The sequence below is a fragment of the Amphiura filiformis genome, chromosome 11, assembly GCF_039555335.1.
Source record: "Amphiura filiformis chromosome 11, Afil_fr2py, whole genome shotgun sequence".
In the NCBI taxonomy this organism is placed as follows: domain Eukaryota; kingdom Metazoa; phylum Echinodermata; class Ophiuroidea; order Amphilepidida; family Amphiuridae; genus Amphiura; species Amphiura filiformis.
In genome coordinates, this window is record NC_092638.1 from 28,930,431 (window position 1) to 28,949,599 (window position 19,169).

Here is a 19,169-nt window from a genome sequence, read left to right on the forward strand (position 1 = left end):
CCCCCTCAGACACCTACGTATGCGTAAACAACTGGCCGTTTTTGCTTTTGTTCGGACACCCGTACACTTTAGGCCTATATTGTTTTAAGTAATAACTGAATAATAATGATTAGGCCTACAGTAATAGTGAATAATGATAATGTTCCACGAATGGCTTCGATTGGGCCTTCATTTTCACACATTTCCGAACTTTATCCAACTAAAATTTTACACAATAATACTTTAATAGTGTCAAAATCGTCCACCAAATGGCTTCAACTGGACCTTCTTTCTTTTTGCACAATTTTCCAACTTAGACTCCCCCCTGCGTATGTATAAAGAAGTTGTCCTTTTCTTTATGCTTTGGATACCCGGAACTTTATGTTTAAAGCAATTGAATTTATACAATAATATTGAAAACTTGTTCACGAATGTGAAATGAGCCGGCATGGTCATTTCAAAAATTTCACACAATAATAATGTCAAAATGGTCCACCAAATGGCTTCAATTAGGTCTTCATTTTGCAAAAGTTTCTCACTTCGGAGGGGGCACATCCCCCTCAGACACCCCCTGCGTCGCGCAAGCAAATTATTAAATTTATACAATTATAATATTGAAATCTTGTCCACGAATAGGAAATGAGTCGGCATGGTCATTTCACAAATTTTCCGCTCTTTAAAACTCAAATTTCACACAATAATAATGTCAAAATGGACCACCAAATGGCGTCAATTAGGTCTTCATTTTGCAAAAGTTTCTCACTTCTGAGGGGCACATCCCCCTCAGACACCCCCTGCGTCGCGCGAACAATTAAATTAATACAATTATAATATTGAAAACTTGTCCTCAAATAGGAAATGAGCCGGCATGGTCATTTCACAAATTTTCCGCTCTTTAAAACTCAAATTTCACACAATATAGTGTCAAAATGGTCCACCAAATGGCTTCAATTAGGTCTTCATTTTGCAAAGTTTCTCACTTCGGGGGGCACATCCCCTCAGACACCCCCTTGCGTCGCGCAAGCAATTAAATTTATACAATTATAATAATTGAAAACTTGTCCACGAATAGGAAATGAGCCGTTATATTATAATATTGAAAACTTGTCCACGAATAGGAAATAGCCGTTATGGTCATTTCACAAATTTTCCGCTCTTTCAAACTCAAATTTTACACAATAATAGTGTCAAAATGGTCCACCAAATGGCTTCAATTTGGTCTTAATTTTGCAAAAGTTTCTCACTTCTGAGGGGGGCACATCCCCCCTCAGACACCCCCATGCGTCGCGCATTATATTAGGTTATAACAAGTACATTTCTTACAAACATGCTCTCAGTACTTGCAACTTGGAACCCCTTTCCACTAGGAGGGAAAGCCATTGCTTTACATTTGCTCAGTCGCTTCCTTCTTGTGAACGCACTAGCGGGCTTCTCCCTCGTAGAAGGAAGGAGGTCCATGGTAGGAGTCTTAGGAATGATGATGAATTTACCAGGCTGACAATGCGCACTGAAAGATTCGCCAACAGCCCGGTGCCCTACTATATCCAGCTTCTCAATAAGTAGGTTTTCTCGCCTCTGGTTTAGTCCTCTCCCTCCTCAGACTCCTACCAAAGTTGTTTGGTTGCTCACATTTTGGTATCTCATCTTGGTCTGTTTTGAATAATATTGTATTTATGTATATTTATATTTATTTATGTATTTTTGTATTACGGTACACAATTCAGCCTTTGGCTGCCATGTATTTGTTTAATAAAACCTAAACCTAAACCATGACCGCTTCGCGACCATATAGTTCGTCGCCCTCTAGAAATCTCATGTATTTTGCGCCCCCCGTATTTTTTTCTCTCTGGATCCGCGGCTGGTTTTAAAGAAGTTAATCTGAAATAAGGTATCTGTGAAGGATTTTAGGGATATTTAAAGGGCCTGCACCCCCCCGTCTTACAAAAATGTCGATTTTTTTGTGTGAACGGTACCTAAATAGTTCAGCCTGAGACGAATATTTAGGGGAATTTAGGGGAGATCGGGGCAAAGTGGAACACGGGGCAAAGCGGAATCATCAGTCGGCTGCGGAGCAGGTGACTACAAGCTCCTATCTTTGGCTGCATCCTTTTTTGTACTTTGTGTACTTTAACCCTCTATCTTTTTAACCAAATATCCCACAGAGTCGTGCGATATGTCAAACTTTTCCTCTGGTCATAAAGAACAAAAAGTCAGTGGTCACATCTCTGTAGGATCATTGGTTAATGAGATATAGTCACTTTTTTGTACTTTGTGTACTTAACCCTCTATCTTTTTAACCAAATATCCCACAGAGTCGTGCGATATGTCAAACTTTTCCTCTGGTCATAAAGAACGAAAAAGTCAGTGGTCACATCTCTGTAGGATCATTGGTTACTGAGATATAGTGACTTTTTTGTACTTTGTGTACTTAACCCTCTATCTTTTTAACCAAATATCCCACAGAGTTGTGCGATATGTCAAACTTTTCCTCTGGTCATAAGGAACAAAAAAGTCAGCGGTCACATCTCTGTAGGATCATTGGTTAATGAGATATAGTCACTTTTTTGTACTTTATGCACCAAACCCTCTATCTTTTTAACCAAATATCCCACAGAGTTGTGCGATATGTCAAACTTTTCCTCTGGTCATAAGGAACAAAAAGTCAGTGGTCACATCTCTGTAGGATCATTGGTTAATGAGATATAGTCACTTTTTGTACTTTATGCACCAAACCTCTATCTTTTTAACCAAATATCCCACAGAGTCGTGCGATATGTCAAACTTTTCCTCTGGTCATAAAGAACGAAAAAGTCAGTGGTCACATCTCTGTAGGATCATTGGTTAATGAGCTATAGTCACTTTTTTGTTCTTTGTGTACTTAACAATCTATCTTTTTAACCAAATATCCCACAGAGTCGTGCCATATGTCAAACTTTTCCTCTGGTCATAAAGAAAAAAAAAGTCAGTGCTCACATCTCTGTAGGATCATTGGTTAATGAGATATAGCACTTTGTGCATTTAACCCTCTATCTTGTTAACCAAATATACCACAGAGTCGTGCGATATCTGATATGTCAAACTTTACGTGAAGACGGCCTGATTGGCGCGAGGTTCATATCGGTGCGTATGCACCAAATATGTATCTTGTAAACCTTAAGTTTTGCCTTGCCTTGCTTCGTAATCCTCTTTGGGCTGGACAAAAAAAAATGTTCCACTTTTCCCCAGTTTCCCCTAGGTATATTCGTCTTTAAGCTTACTGATATACAGGGATTGAATACGAGTGTCACGGCGCGGCCCTGGTTAGTGTGCATTCAAATCAGAGATCCCTGTTCAAGGCCATCTTACTTAGCCGTCGGAAATGATTGCAAATTACACATTTGTAATCATTTCAAAATATGATGTGAAAACACAGGTAAGCAATGAGAACAAGTCCTCAAACATTTGAAATTTGTAGCTTACTACAACCTGAGATGTACTCATATATACCATGTACATGTCAGATGTACGGTATATTGTATTGGCAAATATCCATAAAAGCTGCTCATTATAAAATTATTTTGATAAATTGTCACATTTTATGCCATGTATTAATATCCTTAAAACTAACCGTGGATTTGCGAACAATTTGTCGACATACTTCGCGGAGAAACGGTAGCCCAAAATGGGTTATATTTGGTAATATGCAGACGAATGGTCAAATTAATAGAAAAATACCTGTGATAAATTCTGTACACATTGTCGCACTCCGAGTGACGTATGGTATATTTGCAACCCTGTGGTGGATTTGCGAACAATTTGTCGACATAATGATGTTCGCGGAGAAACGGTGGCCCAAAATGCGTTATTTTTGGTAATATGCAGACGAATGGCCAAATTAATAGAAAAATACCTGTGATAAATTTATCTGTACAAATTGTCGCACTACGAGTGACATATGGTATATTTGCAACCCTACTGTGGATTTGCAAACAATTTGTCGACATAAATGACCTTCGCGGAAAAACGGTAGCCCAAAATGGGTTATATTTGGTAATATGCCTGCAGACGAATGGTCAAATTAATAGAAAAATACCTGTGATAAATTTATCTGTACACATTGTCGCACTCTGAGTGACGTATGGTATATTTGCAACCCTGTGGTGGATTTATAACAATTTGTCGACATAATGATGTTCATGCGGAGAAACGGTGGCCCAAAATGCGTTATTTTTGGTAATATGCAGACGAATGGCCAAATTAATAGAAAAATACCTGTGATAAATTTATCTGTACAAATTGTCGCACTACGAGTGACATATGGTATATTTGCAACCCTACTGTGGATTTGTGAACAATTTGTCGACAAAAATGACCTTCGCGGAAAAACGGTAGCCCAAAATGGGTTATATTTGGTAATATGCAGACGAATGGTCAAATTAATAGAAAAATACCTGTGATAAATTTATCTGTACACATTGTCGCACTCTGAGTGAAATGGTGGCCCAAAATGCGTTATTTTTGGTAATATGCAGACGAATGGCCAAATTAATAGAAAAATATATACCTGTGATCTGTACAAATTGTCGCACTCCGAGTGACATATGGTATATTTGCAACCCTACTGTGGATTTGCAAACAATTTGTCGACGCTTGGGATAAATTATTAGAAAAAAAGGGGTTTTTTTTTGCCTAGTCCTTTTTAGTATTTTTTTTGATCCTGGTGACAACCCTGCAAGTAGGATATTTCACATTGAAATTGTTTTGTTTAGAAAGGTGATTATTTAATTTAAAAAAAGAGGGGTCAACCATGTCTGTAGGAAAATAATTAGCAAAGCTATGGGCAAATGTATTTTGCCAAATTCTGTGACCATCATTGACGGTACCTTACAATGAATTACTGTACAAAAAAGCAAGTACCCATTATGCAACATTTTTCAGCACAGCAATCAATTTTACAGAAAAGAGATTTTATTTGACAAAATCTTACTATCACTGTATGATAACGTCTGTATCAAGGTACGTACCAATTGACACTTTTTGACTTTCAACCTGAAGTTTCTGGTGTCCAAATTTCAATTTTATTTGTATTTCCTACACAGTTATTAAGCTATTTCTGTGGTCACAAGTTGGGAGTTGAAGGAGGCCCTCTATTATCTATACGCATCCATGGCACATGATACGTGATTATACCCTAGTTTCCTTGTGTGTAGCCTTCTTCACTCTGTACGAAGGCTACAGCATCAATATATTGAAAAATGCAGGGTCCATCGATCATGTCAGTAAATGAATATTTTGTTTTGGGACTGATTATTCGGACTACCACCCGGCATGCAGGTATTCCTGCATTAAATACATCAGAATTATTACCATTGCATGCAAGATGGCTTAAAGCTAGCATTTCAAGTATCTCTTATAAGCTAATAACAAATGGTGCCTGCTAGAATCTCTTGAGGCATTGTCTTTTTAAAGACATTTCTTGTCCAATATGTCAGCGCTCTAATCGGAAGCAATAGAACAATAGACGTTGGATAACACTAACAGTAAAGGAAGCCCTCTGAGAAATCAATGAGTGTACATTAATTGGGAGCGCTACCCGGTATATAGTGGTGTATTCGTGACTTCGTAAAGCAGACAGTGGTATCCGGGTGTGATATAGACCCAGATTGAATAACAATGTACATATGTATAGTACGTGAAACAGTGAAGTTAATAGGCTGTAGTGTTGCCAAGATGAGACAAAATAATCCCATTTATTTATTTTATTTTATTTTATTTTATTTTATTTTATTTTATTTTATTTTATTTTATTTTATTTTATTTATATAGATCGATTTATTTGATTATACATCATTCATTCATTCATTCATTCATTCATTCATTCATTCATTCATTCATTCATTTATGTGTAATTAATTGTTACTTAATTATTTGCCTTCCACACAAGAGAAACTTGAAACTATTGGTTAACCCACTTTTGGTAAGTAGCCCCCCTGACAAGTTGCACATTTTTGGCCCTGTGGGCACTACTCTTGTCATAAACGGTACATTGTTGACATTAAAATATTCACATCAATTGAGGTTTTGTTAATTGCTGTACACTTCAGTAGGATTAATATAATTAAAGTAGAACTTGACACTAGAATAGATTATCCTTGCAGAATTTGAACAGTATAAAGCATGTTGACAACACCTGTCTGCATTAAAGACATTTCATGTGTGCACTGAGTTAGCAGAGGTATATGTATGAACTCTCCCTGACATGAAACACACAACGTACAGGGGGAACAGCTACAAATGTTACGGTGGGACATTTTATATAGTATTTTGTCTACTGCATTTTATTCACGTTTTTATTAGTAGTAGTAAATGGTTAAGGGGGTACGACACCCCTGGCCAATTTTGTGCCTATTTTTGCATTTTTCTCAAAAATTATAGCACATTGGTGACAGGTAAGATATGTATATTATAGGGCAAGGACTACAACTACTGTACTGAAAATTCAGCAACTCAAAGCAAGTAGTTATTGATTTATTGATCAAATATTGGTTTTCCTCATTTTGACTGTAACCCCACAACTGTTGTCTGTGCTGAAATAAAATTTCCAGTGCAGTAGTTGTAGTCCTTGCCCCTATAATATACATATCTTACTTGTTCCCAATGCGCTATAATTTTTGAGAAAAATGCAAAAATAGGCACAAAATTGGGCAGGGTTGTAGTACCCCTTAATTAACAAGTTTATTTTAAATATCAAATAACATATTATTTCACACATAGACCTACAATTAATGTGAGCAATGCACTACTTCATCAATGATCAATACACATCTACAGTAGACGCGTGCAAGTAATGCACCTCTAGGCCTACACGTACACGTCATGCGCGTAGCTAAGCCGTTGGATGAGCGTAAAATTCAGGGCTGTCAACTCGCACGCATGGGCCGTGAGTCTCACGCATTGGGTCACTTTCTCACGATCTCACGCCAAGGTAGTATAATCTCACGCCTAGGTAGTAAATCTCACGCATAAAGCTGGAAAATGAGTACAATCTCACGCATCGTCATGAATAATTTGTTGCTTCTCCCCAAACCCCCCCCCGCTTTTCACATTCTTGAGCGCCGTGGCTCAAATAATCATGGTACAAAATGAATCCACAAATCCTGGTACGCCTCTGTCTCACGCCAAGCAATTCCAAAAAGTTGACAGCCCTGGCGTAAATTAAAATTAGATTGTACCTATGTTTAAAGTCTGTTTTAATTTCAATGGTATGGTCGTTCATATATAGCCAATACTTGTGGTGTGTGAGACCAACCGGCTGATTTTTGATGTAATCTGATGTTGATTTGTGCTATCTACTGAAGATAGCTCGAGACAAATGGTACGTAACCGAGGTGTCGTATAAGCCTATACATTTATCAGCGAGTTGAAATGCTAGTGAGTGCACACCAGTAAATAGGAATCTCCTATAAACGTGCAAAACGACTGAATATAATACATTAGGAAAAAAACAAATAATTAGGCCCTGATTCATATTTAATCCTCATTTAGGCCTGGGAAATAGATTGTCTGTAAAAAATGAGCAGGACCAGACTTTTTATGAAGATTTGGCTAAGCTTTCAAAATGTGTTACATTTCAGAAACACCAAGCTATTTGTGAGCCGGCGTAAGCTGTATATTATATTGGGTGATCTATAGTCAGCAATTTTCTGGGAAAAAACGCTGGACTCCGTATGATTTCTCTGGACTGGATGTCTTCAGCTAACCTTCAACTTGCAGAAAGTGAAAGTTTTGAGGAACTGAGTCGCTCTTAAGTCAAGAAAATGACGTTTTCCCGGACCCTATTTGTACAGAAAGTCAATGTAATATACGGTAGGGGTTAGGGAGGGTTTGTGACGGGATAGGGTTAGGGGTTAATTTTAGGGCTAGGGTTAGGGCTAACTTAGTTCTTGAAAATGATTAAAACAAGTCAGAATTCTGAATAGTGGGCATTCTGAGTACTGAGTAGCAGGTCTTCTGGGTTACCATGGTTACGGACGGATACAGCCCGCTAGCCAGAAAACCTGCTAGTCGGAACAAAATATCCGAGTAGTGGGACTTTTACATAAAATGCAACAAAAAGCCCACAATTCAGGTCTGAAGGCCCGCTACTCAAAAAATTCTGACTAACTTTCTGAATAATGGGTTGCTTAAGGATCCAAAATGAGCGTTTATTGCGTTTCGACAGTATTTTTTGTGGGACATGAGAGCACCTCAGACCTATCGAATTGCATTCTGAATACGAAGCATGTCTTTCTGATATCAAATAATTTTCATTTTTTAAAATCACAATATATATACAAATTTTATGACAAATTATAAAAATTGATATTTTTCAAATTTTTGATATATAACAGTCCTCGAAGTAAATTATATAAATCTAATGATATATTCTTAAAGTGTATGTAGCAGGAGGAAAAGCCGACGGTCAATTGAAAATTTGACCTTTCATATTGAAGATATGGATTTTTTCCCAAAAAGACCTAATTTTTTTGGTGTTTTGGGAAAAAATCCATATCTTCAATACAAAAGGTCAAAATTTTCAATTGATCGTCGGCTTTTCATCCCACCTACATACACTTTCAGTATAAATCAGATTTATAAATTTTACTTCAAGTACTGTTAAATATCAAAAATATCAATTTTTAATGATTTGCCATAAAATGTGTATTAAATTGCGAATTTCAAAAATCAAAATTATTTGATATCAGAATGACATTCTTCGTATTCAGAATGCAATTCGATATGTCTGATGTGCTCTAATGTCCCAAAATAAATACTGTCCAAACGTTCATACCCCAGCCCTTAATAGCGGGTCTTCTGACTACTAGGTCCTCTGAGTGACGGGCTGTACCCGAGAGAGACAAGGGAAGAGAGGGAGGGGGAGACCAGTGACGTAGCCTACTCCGGGAGGGGGGCAAAGGGGGCAGCTTCCCCCTTTGAGAAGTCTTGCCCCTCCCCCCTCCGTGCTGGCCGCCCTGATATGTAAGATTTTTAGCCCTTTTTTGTACTTTTTAGCCCCCTTAAAAGTTGGTTCTCTACATCTCTACATCTACATCTAAAGAAATACTGGACAGGACCAATTGGTATCGACGTCCAGACTCTGGTGGCATCACAAATGTCTAAAAACAACTCAACTGAGGGTGCATAATCCAAAGGTGCGCATAAAAACAGTGACTGGTGCAGAGTGGCTTAGTTTGATGAGGCTGGGGTCGAATCCACTGGCTCGCCTGTGTACAGCTGAGCTGAGTGTGTCTGTATGTAGCTCCAGACCTTGGTGTTGAACAATTTGCTTGATGTTGACTCATGGATGATGGATGCAGGAAGTATGTTCCACTGGGTGATGGTACGGGGTAGAAGCTATACTTGTGAGTCATGGTTCTGGCACCGTGGTTGATGTATTGGTTTGGTCTTTGGCTACGAGTTTCTGCCCTGTCAGGAATATCATCAACAGATATAAACTTCTCGGGGATGGAGAGTGGAAGATCACCTGAGTTAATCTTGTGCAGCATGGTCAGACGTGTTGCTGTTCTTCTGTCTTGAAGTGAAGGCCAATTCAGCTCCTGAAGCATATCGGACACGCTGGCCTTCCGTTGGTAATTCCCTTTCACAAAGCGGGCCGCTTTCCTCTGGACTGATTCAAGGGCTGAAATGTGCTTCTTGTGATAGGGGTCCCATGCTGAACACGAATACTCCAAGATCGGTCTTACTAGAGAAGCCTTTTAGTGTATGCCTGCTGCTTGATATTCTCTGGACATTTGTGGAGGTTGCGTTGAAGGAAGTTGAGTGATTTCCTGGCTTTCCCTGTGATGTTGTTTATGTGTGGACCCCAGTCTAGCTTTGACGAGAGTTCCACACCCAGGTACGGATGGTGTTCGACTTGTTGTAGGTCAGTCCCCATCATATTGTAGATCGACTTGACAATGTGTTTCCTCTTGTTTGTGATGCGAAGAAGGGAGCACTTTGCAGGGTTAAATTTCATCTGCCATTCATTGGACCACTGTGTCAAGGTGTCAAGATCCTTTTGAAGAAGTGCAGCATCCTTCTTGGTGTTGATTTGTCGATAGAGGAGACAGTCATCAGCAAACAATCGGATGGAGGATGAGATGTTGTCAGCAATATCATTGATGTACAATAAGAAGAGGAGTGGTCCTAACACAGTACCCTGGGGTACTCCTGAATCCACGGTTGCATCCGTCGACCTCTCACCGTCAACAACAACAGCCTGAGTGCGAGATGTTAGCCAGCTTTCAATCCAAGTGTTGGTAGTGCCTTGTATACCATACCATCCTAACTTGTACACGAGTCTTCTGTGAGCTACAACATCGAAGGCCTTGGAGAAATCCAGTATCAGGCAGTCCATCTGTTGTTTCTGGTCAATGCCACTACTTAGATCCTCCAGTGTTGCTATCAGCTGAGTCTCGCAACTATGGTGTTTCCTAAACCCATGCTGAAATTCAGAGTGTGGGCTAAAAGGGGTGAAAAGCGAGGGAGCATTGGATGGGAAGGGGGATTTTATGTTTTCATAAGTGCTCAATATATTTGAATAAATTTCTGTTTGAAATATAAAAAGTTAGTTGCTTCAACACGATATTTTGGGTGTGTTGGCTGAATACAGGGGGGGTGGGACGTTGAGGTTTCGATACTAGATTTGGGATTTTGAGGTTGCAAATGGCGCGAAACTTGGTGTTAAAACCAATGGTGACATATCCGCTAAGATCGATTACGTTGCCCAATTTCCGTCATCAATATCATTTAATCTACCGAACGCACCTCCACAAGTTTTGGAATATAGCTAGAAAACGTGATTTTAAGCAACTTTTTTCGGCTCACCTCAGAGGTGGAGCGAAGAAATTTTGAGATAAAAGCATTTGAAATTTGAGATTTCGCGGGGTTTTGGGGGATTTTTAGTTTAAAATTTGCCGTTGCATTAATCTCTTCAACAGACTCAAAAGCAGTCGATTGTGTGGGAAGAGGTTATAGTAGCGTACTGGATGTACTGTTTCATAGATGGACAAGTACATTGTAGCTCGTCGCCGGTTATTTCCTGGTGATACGAAGCATCTGGTTCTGGTTCAGGTACTGCTAACCACCCCCTTGCGGGAGCCAAACTAGCAGGACGGTGCACCGCTTGGTTACTTGGTGTTGACGTAATACTGAGTTACAGCTGCCTTGAACTTGTCTTTGTCCTCAATTGAGGTGATGTGTTTGGGTATGGAATTCCAGTCTACCAGTGTTTTTGGGATGTAGGAGTACTTATAACAGTTTTTATTGGCTTGAATCTGAGCGTATTTGACGTGTCTTGATGAGCGTTGGGTTGGGCGCAAGACCTTTTGCATTGGGATGGCGAGGCTACCCTGTAGAGCTTGGTGGAATATTGTCACTCTTGAAATCTTCCTACGCACCTCCAGAGGCTCCCACTCCAATTTGGTCTTCATGTTCGTTACACTACTTTTTCGTTCATAATCCTGACAAACAAATCGAGCCGCCCTATTTTGAACAGCCTCTAGTTTCTGTTTGAGTTCTTGTGTGTAGGGATCCCATACGGATCCACTAAACTCCATACACGGCCTCACAAGTGACTTGTAAGCCAAGTTTTTTATATTTTGGGAGCATGAATACAAGTTTCGCCTAACAAACCCCAGAGTTCTGTTTGCTTTGGACACTATACCATTCACGTGTGGGTTCCATGATAATTTTGAGTTTAGTGTAACACCCAAGTATGGGTGTTCATTTGTTTCAGATAATATTGTATGATTGAGAGTATATGTATGAGTTTGTGTTGTTCTTGCATGTGTTATCCTTAACACAAAACATTTTTTTGCGTTGAAACTCATTTGCCACCGTGATTGCCATTCAGTGAGTGTATCCATATCTTTTTGCAGTTCGCTAGCATCCTCCGGTCCAGCTACCTTCCTATACACAATACAATCATCTGCAAATAGCTTCACGTGTGAGTTTATATTTAGTGGCAAATCGTTTATGTATAGCAAAAAGTCCATAGGCCCAGTTACTGTGCCTTGGGGGACACTTGATTCCACCTTTATCCATTCTGAACTTTTTCCCTCAATGACGACCCGTTGCTTTCTCTGTGTAAGAAATGCTTCTGTCCATTTAAGTGTTTTACCACGGATTCCATAGCGGGACATTTTGAGCAGCAATCTTTGATGGGGCACTTTATCAAACGCTTTCGCGAAGTCCATTATAATCATGTCAACCTGTTGTTTTTGGTCTAACTGCAAAGCTATATCTTGGATGGTGTTGATAAGCTGCGTTTCACATGAATGGTTTCTACGAAAGCCGTGTTGATTTTCACACAATATATTATAGGTATCAAGATGTTGCATTACATTGGATTTAAGTATATGTTCAAAGATTTTGCTGCACACAGATGTTAAATTCACCGATCTATAATTCCCTGTTTGAGTTCTATCCCCCTTTTTGAAGATTGGTGTGATATTTGATAGCAGCATGGTACGTAGGCCTATGGAGAAGTCAGCTCTTCTGTTTACAAACAAACTCATGAACTAATAGCTCTGTTTACAAACGTGATGACAACCTGAGCATATTTAATATACTTGATGGTGAGTGTGCGGAGTATTAAATTGGTATAGTAATTTCAATGAGTCGCTTTCTCGAGCTCACTGTTTTCGTAGGGTCACGGACAGTCGGACACTGCCACTGCACTGTCACTGATGCAGAAAGCTTATAATTATTGCGAGCGAGCACACTGATCAGTGCACATGTTTCCTAGTCCACAATAATTATCCATCTCATGATCTATTATAATTATCAGGGGCGGATTTAGAGGGGGGGGGGCGCACCTGACGCGAGCCCCCTCTATTTTTTGCAGAGCGGCGCCTGACTTCATGTATTTTTACAGAGCGGCACCAAGACTTTGTGTGGGCGCCGAGCAGCGGCGGCAGTGGCGGTTGCTCGGCGCCCCTCTATTGAAAATTCCTGGATCCGCCCCTGATTATAAACTGTCACTGTAAACTGTGTAACCCTGACCATGCTGACCTTGGCCATGGCAGGTAATTGCCGTAATTGTAATTTCACTAAACTTTTAACCCTTCGTAACTCATTACCGTTCGACGCGTTCACGTTCGTAAAGTTACAAATACCCAATACTAGATGTAACTTAAGGGTACTGTTCGTAAGTAAGTTTAGTGAAATGGAACTTACGACACGTCACAAGTTACAAATAATTTTGAGACTTACAAAAGCTTTGTAAAGCTTAGTCAAGTTAGTGAAATGGACACCTTGATCAAACTGTAACCCTGGGGCTGGGCGCTGGGGGCACTTAAAGCCATATTATAACATTTGCTGAGGAGGACGCCCTCACTGAATTTTTTCAAATTCTTTTTTTCACACGATTATATTGTACTTTATTAAACCAATATACCTTGCAAAAATCAAGACTCCTAGGTGGTGTAGTTTTGTCAAAATCCGAGATTTTGAATAAAACGCCGGAATCAGCGTTTTATTATTACGATGGAATTATTACTAACGCATACACGATGTTCATAACACACAGTACGCATAACGGCGTTCGGACGATATATACACAACAAAGGGTCGTACCATGACATGACCGAAGGAGTGGTACGTATTGGCGACATGTGCGCTGGTAGTAAATTACAATTTTCTTTGCTTTGCCGTAGTTGTTCGGCTCAAAAATAAAAGGGATATATATGACAGTAAAAGCTAACATTTTCTGGCAAAGAAATGCTAATCTATTTTGTTTGAAAATGTTATAATATGGCTTTAACACAAATGACCATACCCCGGAAAGACCCCCTATTTTGGATTTTGCAGCTCTGAAAGACCCCCTATAAGTGACCAAACTAGAGCTTCAAAAGACCCTTCGATTTTGATAATTTCAGCTCTAGAAGGTTTTGTCAGGCAATTTTCAGCCAGAAAGCAAAGAAAGACCCTTGATTTTGACTGTTCGCAGCTCCAAAAGTCCCCATTTTGCTTGTTTGCAGCTCCAAAAGACCCCCCTTTACCGGGCAGCTCCCAAAGACCCACCACTTCAAAATTCCAGGGAACATACCCACCAAATTTTGTTGATGTGCTCCCCCGGCCGTAACCATGCCTATCCCCTACTACCCCTGCTAACTAGTTACGTACTTGACGCTTTAATGTTTTTTGTAATTATAGTAGGCCTACAGCTTTTAAATACATGTATGTATTAACACGGCAATAATTTGAGCCAACTCATCCGATTTAAATTTGAATAAACATTACTGGAGTTTGCACAGACATCACTCTCTCGAGGAAGTCAAATGGACTATTATGCCTCGCCGACTTCGGGCGGGGCTTTTGAATGCCGAGCCCTGACCATGTCTCGCCCCATACAACATGGAATTTCCCCAATCGCTGTCCATGGACTTCCAACATGTGATTGTCTCTTGGTGCCTAGCAGGAAGTTGCAGAATTGCCTGGCTGTCCTGCCTACTGCCAATATGAACTTTTTATTTATCATCAGGATGATGGATTATCTCGGAATAATTAATTATCTCAGAATAACTGATTATCTCAGAATAATTGATTATCTCACTCAGATTCTCAGGATAATTGATTATCTCAATTTATATTGCAAATAGGGACATTGACAGGACAGGACTTGAGATAATTGTTGAGATAATTTGAGAAAATACATTATCTCAAGATGTTTTATCTGGAGATGATAAATTATCTTGATAGTAAATTATAAATTATCTTGAGATCATTATCTTGAGATAATCAATTATCTTCAGATGATCAATTACCCTGAGATAATAAATTACCTTGAGACAATTATCTCAAGATAAATATATGGAAATAATAAATTATCTCAAGATAAATATCTCCATAATCGTTTTGTCCAGAGATAAATCCTGGGAAGATAAATATCTTGAGATAATAAATAATCTTGTCATGATAATAAATTATCTCGAAAAAATGCATTATCTCAAGATGTTATTTATCTGGAGATCATAAATTATCTTGATTAGTAAATTATCTTGATAATCTCTAGATGATTAATTTACCCTGAGATAATCAATTATCCCGAGATAATTAATCATTCTGAGATAATCCATTAACCTGAGACAATTATCTTTAGATATGGAAATAATGAATTACTGTAGGCCCTATCTCAAGATAAATATCTCCATTAAAAACCTCTCTATATATATCTTTTTGTCCAGAGATAAATATCTCATGATGATAAATTATCTTGAGATAATTGATAAGTCACTCGAAAAAATACATTATCTCGAAATCTTTTTTATCTGGAGATCAATATGTTGAGATAATCTTGAGATAAATTATCTTGAAATAATAAGTTATAAGATGACTTATCTCAAAGTAATTTATTATTTCAAGACTCTAATTTGTTATCTTTTATAGATAAGTGTCTCAAGAAATTATCTTGAGATAAGTTTTATTAATAAATCTCAAGATAACAAATTATCTCAAGAGAATACATCATCTCAAAACCTTTTTTCTGGAACTAATAAATTATATAAAATCATCTCAAGATAAATATATGGTGATGATAAATAGCTCTTATGATACATTATCTCAATATATATTTTTGAAGTTAAATATATATGGAGATAATAGTAATAATGTCAAGATGATAATGTATTATCTCAACTTAATTGATCATCCAGAGGCTATTTAAAGCAAGTACATGTAAAAAGCTTTTCTTTTTTTTTTTTATTAAAATTATTGTTATTATTGTCTTCTGTTTTTTACAGTAAGCATGCATGATGGTTTGGAAAATGGACCTTGTGATGGCTATACCATGGATATAGGAAACCATTGATTTTTGAATCAACAGCAGGAACTATTCTTGGTGGTTATTCAATGGAGCTCAATGGATTTTTCAACCTACAGATTTGTCGCAAACTTCTCACATAGCACTATAACATGATTAGTCGTTTGGATTTAAGTACCAGCATTCAGCAGTTGGGGAAAAAAATCAGCATAGTTGAATGAAATACTTAATAGTTAGTAGTTAATGGCATTATGTCAAAGTCTGGCTAACTTTGCGACTAATTTATGAGACATTGCACTGTTTCACTGTTTGATGAACTCCAATAATAAACTAAAGGTTAGATCTGCACAATAATTATTTGTGAACAAAAATATTTACGGAAATGATTGTGCTCCTGGAGAACAAAACTATGGTAAAGAGCTCCAGAATTACTCCAATAATTACATAAACTGAATAATGCACCAACTGCCTGCCAAGATTATAATACAGGACATTGATATGATACAGGGTCTTTGAAAGAGCTGTGCAGTCAGAAAATTTAATATATAATGGCACAACAAAAATGATCAGAATAGAGTATGATGTTGTGTGGTATTAAGGGGGTACTACACCCAGGGGCGTAGCCAGCTTTCTTGGTCAGGGGGGGCAAAATAAAATTTTTGGGGCACAGACGAAGAGAAAATTGCAGATGCATCATACAATACATAGAGACTGTATGTCTTCGAGCTTCCCGAAAAGGGCCTTATCGGGATGATTTGCGCGCGTAGCGCGAAAAAAAATGGTATTTTACACTATTTTCGCCCATTATCTGGCTAAAAAAGGGCGTTATTGTTACAATGTGCTGGCAGAAGGGAAAAATTTTGTATTTTACACTATTTTGGCCCTGAATTTTGCTAGAAAAGGGCTCCTTGCTTTTTCTTTTCCTTTGCCCTCCTGATTTTCTCTTTCATTTTTTGTCAGAGGGCACTTTTTCTTTCATTTTTTTTTGTCAGGGGGCACTCTGCCCCCTGCCCCCCGCTGGCTACGCTACTGACTACACCCCTCGATAAATTTGTGTCTATTTTTGCATTTTTCTCAAACAAATAACACAGTGATAACAAGTTTTTAGGGCAAGGAATCCAATTACTACACTGGAATTTCAGTGACCCAAGACAAGCGGTTTGTTATTTATGATAAGAAATAAGATACCACTAGGATGTACCTCGCTTCCTATCATATACTAAACCGCTTGTCTTGAGTCACTGAAATTTCAGTGTAGTAATTGGATTCCTTGCCCCAATAATATACATAACTTTTGTTACCAGTGTGTTATTATTTTTGAGAAAAATGCAAAAATAGTCACAAATTTTTTAATTTTGAAAATGGACCCATATGGTCTGGATAACAATTTGAAAATTGCACCTCAATAGGTGTATAGTGTATAGTTTCTTGCATTCACAGTTCCGATTATTACAACATATGGGTCAAAAATATTTTTGCAAGCTATAAAAATTTCCATTCTGAAATTAAAGAGGAAACTCAGCCAGAGCAGTTCTTCTGGGATAAACCAAACCTGCCTGGTTATCAAATTAGTTAGTGACAATTTACAAGTGACTTAACTAATGCATATTTATACTATGCCAGGGTCATTTGTTTGGCAATATTTTCTTAACATGATCAAAGACATTTCACTCCCTGGAGGTTTGATTCACCCCGAATAACTACTCTGGCGGGCTTCCTCTTTAAGGAGATTATACTACACCCCTGATAAATTTTGTGACTAATTTTGCATTTTTCTCACAAAATAACTACACACTGGTAATAAAAGTTATGTATATTATAGAGGCAAGGAATCCAATTACTTCACTGCAATTTCAGTGATTCAAGACAGGTGGTTCATTATATAAATGGGGTACATTCTAGCGGTACCTCTTTTCTTATCATAACATACCACTTGTCTTGAGTCACTGAAATTCCAGTATAGTATCTGGATTCCTTGCCTCTATATACATAACTTTTGTTACCAGTGTATTATTATTTATAGTCACAAATTTATCAAGGGGTGTAGTACCACCTGCAAAAATAAAAACCTAGTAAAAATTTCCAGCTATGCAGTAATGGTGATGGTGCTCTTGGAGCATATGATCACAGTGAATCCATGTTGCAACCATGTAGCATCATAGGGCACGGGGGAACATGCCCCCCCCCCACAATTGATTGCAAAGTTTAGAAAATCCAATTGGAAAATTGCCGGAAAATGGATTGTGCCCCCTCAATCAGCAGCCCTCGCATTAACCCACGGCACCCACAGCATTTTGCCGTTGGTGCCCATCCCCACTGCCATAATGCCCTCAAAATATGTCCTTTACCCAAGGCAGTCACTTGCTGTGCCCTCTACTGAAGTTGCCGTCGGTGCCCCGGCCCAGCCCTGCCCCTTCATAATAAAATCATCTATCTATGTTTGTGTGTGTTTTCTTCACTTTTGAGAAATTGCCTTGGCGCCCTTCTCAAATTTAATTTTCAACAGTTGTCATGATGCCCTCTTGAAATATTACAAACTGCCGTGCTGCCTTGCCTTTTGAGTGAAAATCCAAGGCAATTAACAACTTGCCCTAAAAAAGTTGCTGTGCCCCTTCAGATCCTTAATTCGAGGCCTGTCAATCAGACACAGATGCTTTAATTACCCCCCAATATGATGACCTATGCTATGCCACTGATTACTTCTATTTGATCATTGATGGTGCGTAACATTTAACCTTGGTCCTTTTTGGCTCAAACACATAAAACTGGAATGAAAGCCCCAAGTAGGTCAAATTATGCATCTCTTGACTGGAATTTTCAAATTTCGCAAGGTTGTCAACCAACCATACTTCCATACAGCAATAATCCATAAAGAAAAAAATGGCAAACCATCTTCTCTGCAACTGAACTATGCGGAGTCTGATACCATTGTTTATATGATATTTACCCATCTTACATGTATTTCTATTCCTACTCAAATGCAACACTGAAATAAATTCAAGCAAAGCAAATGATTATGCTTTTAATTTATTATTATTTTCATTTTTATACATACAAAGTCATGATTGTTAACATCATCTGCCAGTGGTTGTGTTAAAAGTTACCAAATTTGCCTTCAATAATGTAAAGTAAATCTTCAGATACCATGTAAAGAGGTTTAATAAAATGTATATATAGCATGGTTCTACTAAGTCTTGAGATTGTAGTCATTCTTCTCTCATCTTTAATGTCCATTTGCATTTTTTCCCCATTTTTTTGGTAATAGCTTGTGTTCATAATTCAAAATCTTCATTTCATGAAGAACTAGCTCAGTTTGCTGATCGCAAGGCCATATATTGCCACATGACTGAGTTAGCTGGGAGTGTTTCAAAATACTTGCATTTCCCTGACAATAATGATATAAAATTGG